The following is a 6,798-nucleotide window of genomic DNA, read 5'->3' as shown; positions in this document are numbered from 1 at the left end:
AGCCGTGTGGAACTAGGAGAAGAGATAGAAAAGTCATCATCGGGGAGCTGGAGGTCCCAGCTGAGAAGAAAGCAGTAGGAGCTGTGATGGAAACAGAAACCATGGACAAGCCCAGCTCCCGCAGCTGGCCGGGGCTGCACAGGACTAAGACAGGGATTTCCAGCCAAGGCCCAGCAAACAGAAGCCCCCTGTGGAATCCAGGAGAAATGGGGAAGGACAAACCCAACAAGGATTGCAGGAGACTCTGGCCTCTGAGATCACCGATGTCCAGAAACAAGATTCTGAGTGGGGAGACAGCCAGCCAGGGCCAATTGTCCTACCGCTGCAGCACAACTCACCTCCACCTAAGGAACCAGCAGCCAGCGGCATCGTTGGGTTTCTTTTTCTTTTTTTTGTCTTTACTTTTTTTTTTTTGAGATGGGGTCTCACTCTGCCGCCCAGGCTGGAGTGCAGCCACGCAATCTCGGCTCACTGCAACCTTCACCTCCCGGGTTCAAGCGATTCTTCTGCCTCAGCCTCCCGAGTAGCTAGGACTACAGATGTGTGCCACCATGCCTGGCTAATTTTTGTATTTTTAGTAGAGACGGAGTTTTACTATGTTGGCCAGACTGGTCTCGAACTCCTGACCTCATGACTTACCCGCTTCAGCCTCCCAAAGTGCTGGGATTACAGGCATGAGCCACTGCTCCTGGCTGGCTTCGTTGAGTTTCTAAGCTCTCTCTTGCCGTTTTGATATTTCTTCAGGAAGAGCAGTCACTCTTGAGCCTTCCACATGCAGCGCTGGAAAGAGGATCATCTCTTGCAGTGACGCCTCCCAAGCCATTCTTCCTCCAACTCTGTCCTTTTCATATGACACTTCAGTCGTGGGGGAGTGAGGTCCCCATACTGAGTCCTCTGTGGGTTGCCCCTGTCCATTGCCGCTTTATAATAGATTTTTCCCCCAATTTAAAGCATTATGAAAAGAATGAAGCTTTCTAAAATGTTCATGACCTGACGGCCAGTTTAGGCCTTTTGTGTTGGTACTTAGGATCCTAATGACAATAAATTATGTATGAAGAAAAGAAAAAAATGGCCGGGTGGGCGCAGCGCAGTGGCTAACGCCTCCAATCCTAACACTTTGGGAGGTCGAGGCGGTTGGATCACCTGAGGCTCACTTGAGGAGTTTAAGACCAGCCTGACCAACATGGTGAAACCTGTCTCTACTAAAAATACAAAAGATTAGCCCGTCGTGGTGGCAGGTGCCTGTAATTCCAGCTGCTCAGGAGGCTGAGGCAGGAGAATTGCTGAAATCGGGGAGGCGGAGGTTTCAGTGAGCTGAGTTCACGCCACTGCAATCCAGCCAGGGCGTCATATTGGGACTCCGTCTCAAAAAAAAAAAAAAGAAGATAGGTAAGCGAGGTGCTGGAAATGTCAGTTAGCTTGATTTAATCATGCCACATTGTATACATGTACCAAAACTTCACACTGTGCATAAATGCATGCAATTATGATTTGCCCATCAAAAATAATATGAATAATGTATTTTTTGTCTTGTGCAGCGGCGTGATCTCAGCTCACTAGCCTCACTCTCCCTTGGCTCGAGCGATCCTCCGCCTCAGCTTCACTAATAGCTGGGGCTACAGGTGTGAGCCACCATGCCTGGTTAATTTTCCTACTTTTTGTAGAGACAGCGTCTCCCTGTGTTGCCGAGGCTGGCCTGGAACTTCTGGGTTCAAGCGATTCACCCACCTTGGCCTCTCAAAGTTTTGAGATTTCAGGTGTGAGTAACTGTATCTGGCCAATAATACATTTTTCAAAAAAAGAATTACGTGTGTAACAGATGGGCCAAGAACTTGTGTCATTTCATATCATCCTCTCAGCTAGTTTGCAACCCGTTTCACTCCCGCCTCCTGTTTAGCAGACGAGGCCACTCAGAGGCCAGAGCTTGCGTGGGATTCCAGAAAGAATGCGCGATGGCTTTGGAATCTGACATCTGCACTCAGAGCTGATGTGCTGCCCGTTGTCTCTTGGTGGCTCTGGAAGGTGCCCAGTGTGGCTGGGATTAAGGAGGAATAAACCCCAGTGAACAGTGTGTCTTACAGAACATTCCATGCACCTCCAACTTGTGTTCATCAGTCACGTTCTCCTCAAGAGGAAGGTGGGCAAAAACTTACCATTTCCCCACTGGCTGCCTCCACGTGATGGAGCTAGCTGCCTGGAGGACAGGCACAAGGAGGGGAACTTCCTCCTGCATGATCCTGTGCACTTTTGAACTTGGAGCCACCTCACTATAGTTATTACCTATTCAAAAATAGGCCGGGTGCGGTGGCTTATGCCTGTAATCCCAGTACTCTGGGAGGCCAAGGCTGGTGAATCGCCTGAGGTTGGGAGTTTGAGACCAGCCTGATCAACATGGAGAAACCCCCTCTCTACTAAAAATACAACATTAGCCAAGCGTGGTGGAGGGTGCCTGTAATCCCAGCTACTTGGGAGGCTGAGGCAGGAGAATCGCTTGAACCGGGAGGTGGAAGTTGTGGTGAGCTGAGATCATGCCACTGCATGGGGCCTGGGCAACAAGAGCAAAACTCTGTCTCAAATAAATAAATAAATGTTGGCCAGGCACAGTGGCTCATACCTGTAAACCCAGCACTTTGGGAGGCCGAGGCAGGAGGATCACTTGAAGTCAGGAGTTCAAGACCAGCCTGACCAATATGGTGAAACCCCGTCTCTACTAAAAATACAAAAATGAGCCTGGCGTGGTGGCACGTGCCTATAATCCCAGCTACTTGGGAGGCTGAGACAGCAGAATCTCTTGAACCTGGAAGGTAGAGGTTGCAGTGAGCCATGATCAAGCTGTTGTACTCCACCCTGGGTGACAGAGTGAGACTGTCTCAAAAAAAAATTTTTTTTTAATTAAAAAAAAAAAAAGTTAACATTAAAGTTCAAAATTAAAGAGAGAAAAGACTTACAAATTATCTTCAGAACGCTGGAGTGAATTAGCCATCAAATGCATTTGGTTTCAGCAGAATCTTGGTGGGTTTTCAGATGGTCTTCCCTGACTGACATGTGAGCCAGCCTCCCCAGGATTAATTCACTCCTTAGGCCCACATTCCAGGTTCTTCAGATATATGACTTTCTGCTAATCTTGGATCGGCCTGGAACAAGACTAAGCCCACAAGTTTTTTCTTTCGGGTTCCAAATGATCCAGTCTCAAGAACAAGCTTCACAGGACAGCTCCTGAGACTGTGCTGAGGAGGGGTAAGTGGCCTGGCCAGCTGGCCTCCAATCCTCTCTTGGTCTGTTAGAAGGAAAAAGGGATATCACAGCCAGAAGCTCACATTGGGGATTAACTGTGAAATCTAAACGGACACCAAGCCCACAGCCATGAAAGAAGCTCACTTCCTCCCTCCTGGTTGGGTCATAAAACTCAGAATAAACCACTGTTCTGAAAATGAAGCACCGGAAGTTGACTTTGGATGCACTGCCCATGAGTTAGCACTACTTTGGAAGGAGCAGTGCTATTCAATAAAAGATTGCAACTAAAAAAAAAAAAAAAAATGGCAGGGCGCTGTGGCTCACACCTGTAATCCCAGCACTTTGGGAGGTTGAGGTAGGCGGATTACCTGAGGTCGGGAGTTCTAGACCAGCCTGACCAACATGGAGAAACCCCGTCTCTACTAAAAATACCAAATTAGCTGGGTGTGGTGGTGGGAGCCTGTAATCCCAGCTACTCAGGAGGCTGAGGCAGGAGAATCGCTTAAACCCGGGAGGTGGATGTTGCAGTGAACCCAGATCGCGACATTGCACTCCAGCCTGGGCAACAAGAGTGAAACTTCATCTCAAAAAAAGAAAAAAAGAGAGACAAGGGAGGTGGAATGCGGAGTACCCAGATGAAGAACCCAGAGACCTAAATGTAGCTTCCAGCTCTGTCACCAGCACCAGGCATTGGATCGGGCTTCCCATCTCTGAGCCTCTGACTCTGTGAAGCGGAGAGTTGGACCAATGTGCCCCGGCTCCCCTCCTGGCCTCACCTCCCTATTTGAGCTTGTCCTCTGACTCTCTCCTTCCCTGGATTCAGGCCCAGACCTCAAGGGCTACAGTCCCAGTTCCTGGGCAGTGTGCAGGCATGCTCTCTGATGGCATGGAATGGGATCTTTACTCCTTTTGGACATCTTCCCATAGAAGGTAGTCCCCAGTTCTGCACATGCTGCCTCCCCGCACCCACCCTCCTCCTTCAGCATCTCTTGGGTTGCCCTGATGGGTAATGTTCACTCCTGGTTCATGCCTCACAATGGCAAGTGTCTCTACCCTGCTGAGCTGATAGAGTCTCCAAAGACCCCAGATACTGCAGGCGATGCCAGGGTAGGCCAGCTCCCCTGAGACTGGTGTGGGGACCTCGGGGTGTTGAGCTGCTAATGAAGGGCCGTTTACTCAACAGGGACTTAGAAACCCCAAAGACAGGGGTTCATCTCTTACGAGAGTTCATATCCCCAACTCTCTCCTGCAAAGTGCCCCCCTCTTCCAATCCACACTGGCAGTGTTCAGATTGTGTCCAGTCCCCTGGCCTCAACTGATTGGCCCACAAGTAGACATCTGACCTGAGTGGAACCAATGGGTACCTGGCCTCAAACTTTGAAATCATGCTAAGAGACTTCAGTCGCATGGTGGCCGGGCCAGCCAAGAAATCCTAAGGTCTTGGCCAGGCATGGTGGCTCACACCCGTAATCCCAGCACTTTGGGAGGCCGAGGTGGGCAGATCACCTGAGTTCAGAAGTTCAAGACCAACTTGGCCCATATGGTGAAACCCTGTCTCTATAAAAATACAAAAACTATCTATCTGGGCGTGGTGGTAGGTGCCTGTAATCCCAGCCACCTGGGGGGTTGAGGCAGGAGAATCGATCGAATCCGGGGGATGGAGGTTGCAATGAGCCAAGATCACACAATTGCAGTCCACCCTGGGCAGCAAAGCCAGACTCCATCTCAAAAAAAACCCTAAGGCCTTTTCTACTCCACGAACTATACTAGGATGCAGAGAAAGACAGTTTTCAGATAAAAAAAAAAAAAAAAAAAAAAAAAGAGAGAGAAGATTGAAGCAGAAATATAATAAGGGTTGAAATGGGACTTGAATGGGCCTTGGAGACAGTCCTGTGGGAGTTCCTCTCCCTGGCAGGTCCCCGGTCAGGGCCTCATAAGGTATAGGTTTGTGTGTTTTTGGCTGTCCAGTACCCATCACCTTCTGAAAGAGGCCCGCATTTCCACTGTGAGTGCTACGTGTGAATGCTTATGCTCCCCCCAATTCATATGTTGAAATCCTTTTAAAGTGATGGCATCAAGAGTTGAGGCCTTTGGGATTAGTGGCCTTATAAAAGAGGCCCACAGGAGCTCATTCTCCCCTTCCACCTTGTGAGGATACAGGGAGAAAGTGCTTTCTACAAACCAGGAACTTGTCTCTAACCAGACTCCAAATGTGCTGACACCTTGATCTTGGACTTCCCAGCCTCCAGAACCCTGAGAAATACATTTCTGCTGTTTGCGAGCCACCTAGTCAATGGCATTTTGTGATAGCTGCCCAAATAAACTAAAACTGGGTCATCTTTCGAGGAAGGGTCATTCCAGCCCACCTTCACCATATTGAGGGGAGCCAAATTCTTCTGCCCACCACCAGGGACTCCCATACACAGGCACGTGTCTTCAGCTGGCCTCTCCCAGGTCACAAATCCCAGGCAAGTGACTGCAGTGGTGGCTGCCTGCCTAGGAGGTCCTGGTAGGCCTCCTGCCCACGCCTCCAGGTTGCCTTGGCCACACCTCAGCTGCCATCAGCCTTCAGCCTTGTGTGCTCCCTTCTTTCCGTGTTCAAGTTCCCTTTTGTTTCAGCAAAACCAGAGTTGGTTTCTCTGATTTGCCACTGAGAGGTCCTGATTGATATATGCAGTTACATCAGGTGCCTGGGTTCCATGTGACAGCCCTGTATACGTCCCCCAAAGTAAGCTCCAGGTGGATTTCCATCTCTTGTGGTCAAGAGTCCTGCTGGGCACTGTGGCTCATGCCTGTAATGCTGGCACTTTGGGAGGCTGAGGTGGGTGGATCATTTGAGGTCAAGAGTTTGAGACCAGCCTATCTATCCTACATGGCAAAAGCCCATCTCTACAAAAAATACAAAATTAGCCAGGCAGTTAGCGGCATGCCTGTAATCCCAGGTACTCGGGAGGCTGAGGCGGGAGAATCACTTGAACCGGGAGGCAGAGGTTGTGGTGAGCTGAGATCATGCCACTGCACTCCAGCCCAGGCAACAGAGTGAGACCCTATCTCAAAAAAACCAACCAACCAAACAAAAAAACTCCTTAGAATTTAGGGATGGACTCTGGACAAATTATTTTATCTCTCTGAGCCTCTCTTTTCTTATCCTGAAAGTGATGCTACTAATTCCTGCTGTGCAGAGTCATTGGACAAAACAGCAACAGCAGTAATAAAGGTGATCATCAGCAGTAATAAAGGTGATCAACAGCAATAATAAAGGTGATCAACAGCAATAATAAAGGTAATCATCAGCATTAATGAAGGTGATCAACAGCAGTAATGAAGGTGATCATCAGCAGTAATAAAGGTGATCAACAGCAGTAATGAAGGTGATCATCAGCATTAATGAAGGTGATCAACAGCAGTAATGAAGGTGATCATCAGCAGTAATGAAGGTGATCAACAGCAGTAATGAAGGTGATCAACAGCAATAATGAAGGTGATCATCAGCAATAATGAAGGTGATCATCAGCAATAATGAAGGTGATCAACAGCAATAATAAAGGTGATCATCAGCAGTAA

This window comes from Sapajus apella, unplaced genomic scaffold (genome assembly GCF_009761245.1).
Source record: "Sapajus apella isolate SASKATOON/1434 unplaced genomic scaffold, GSC_monkey_1.0 scaffold5, whole genome shotgun sequence".
Classification (NCBI taxonomy): domain Eukaryota; kingdom Metazoa; phylum Chordata; class Mammalia; order Primates; family Cebidae; genus Sapajus; species Sapajus apella.
Note: the sequence above shows the minus strand (reverse complement) of the source record.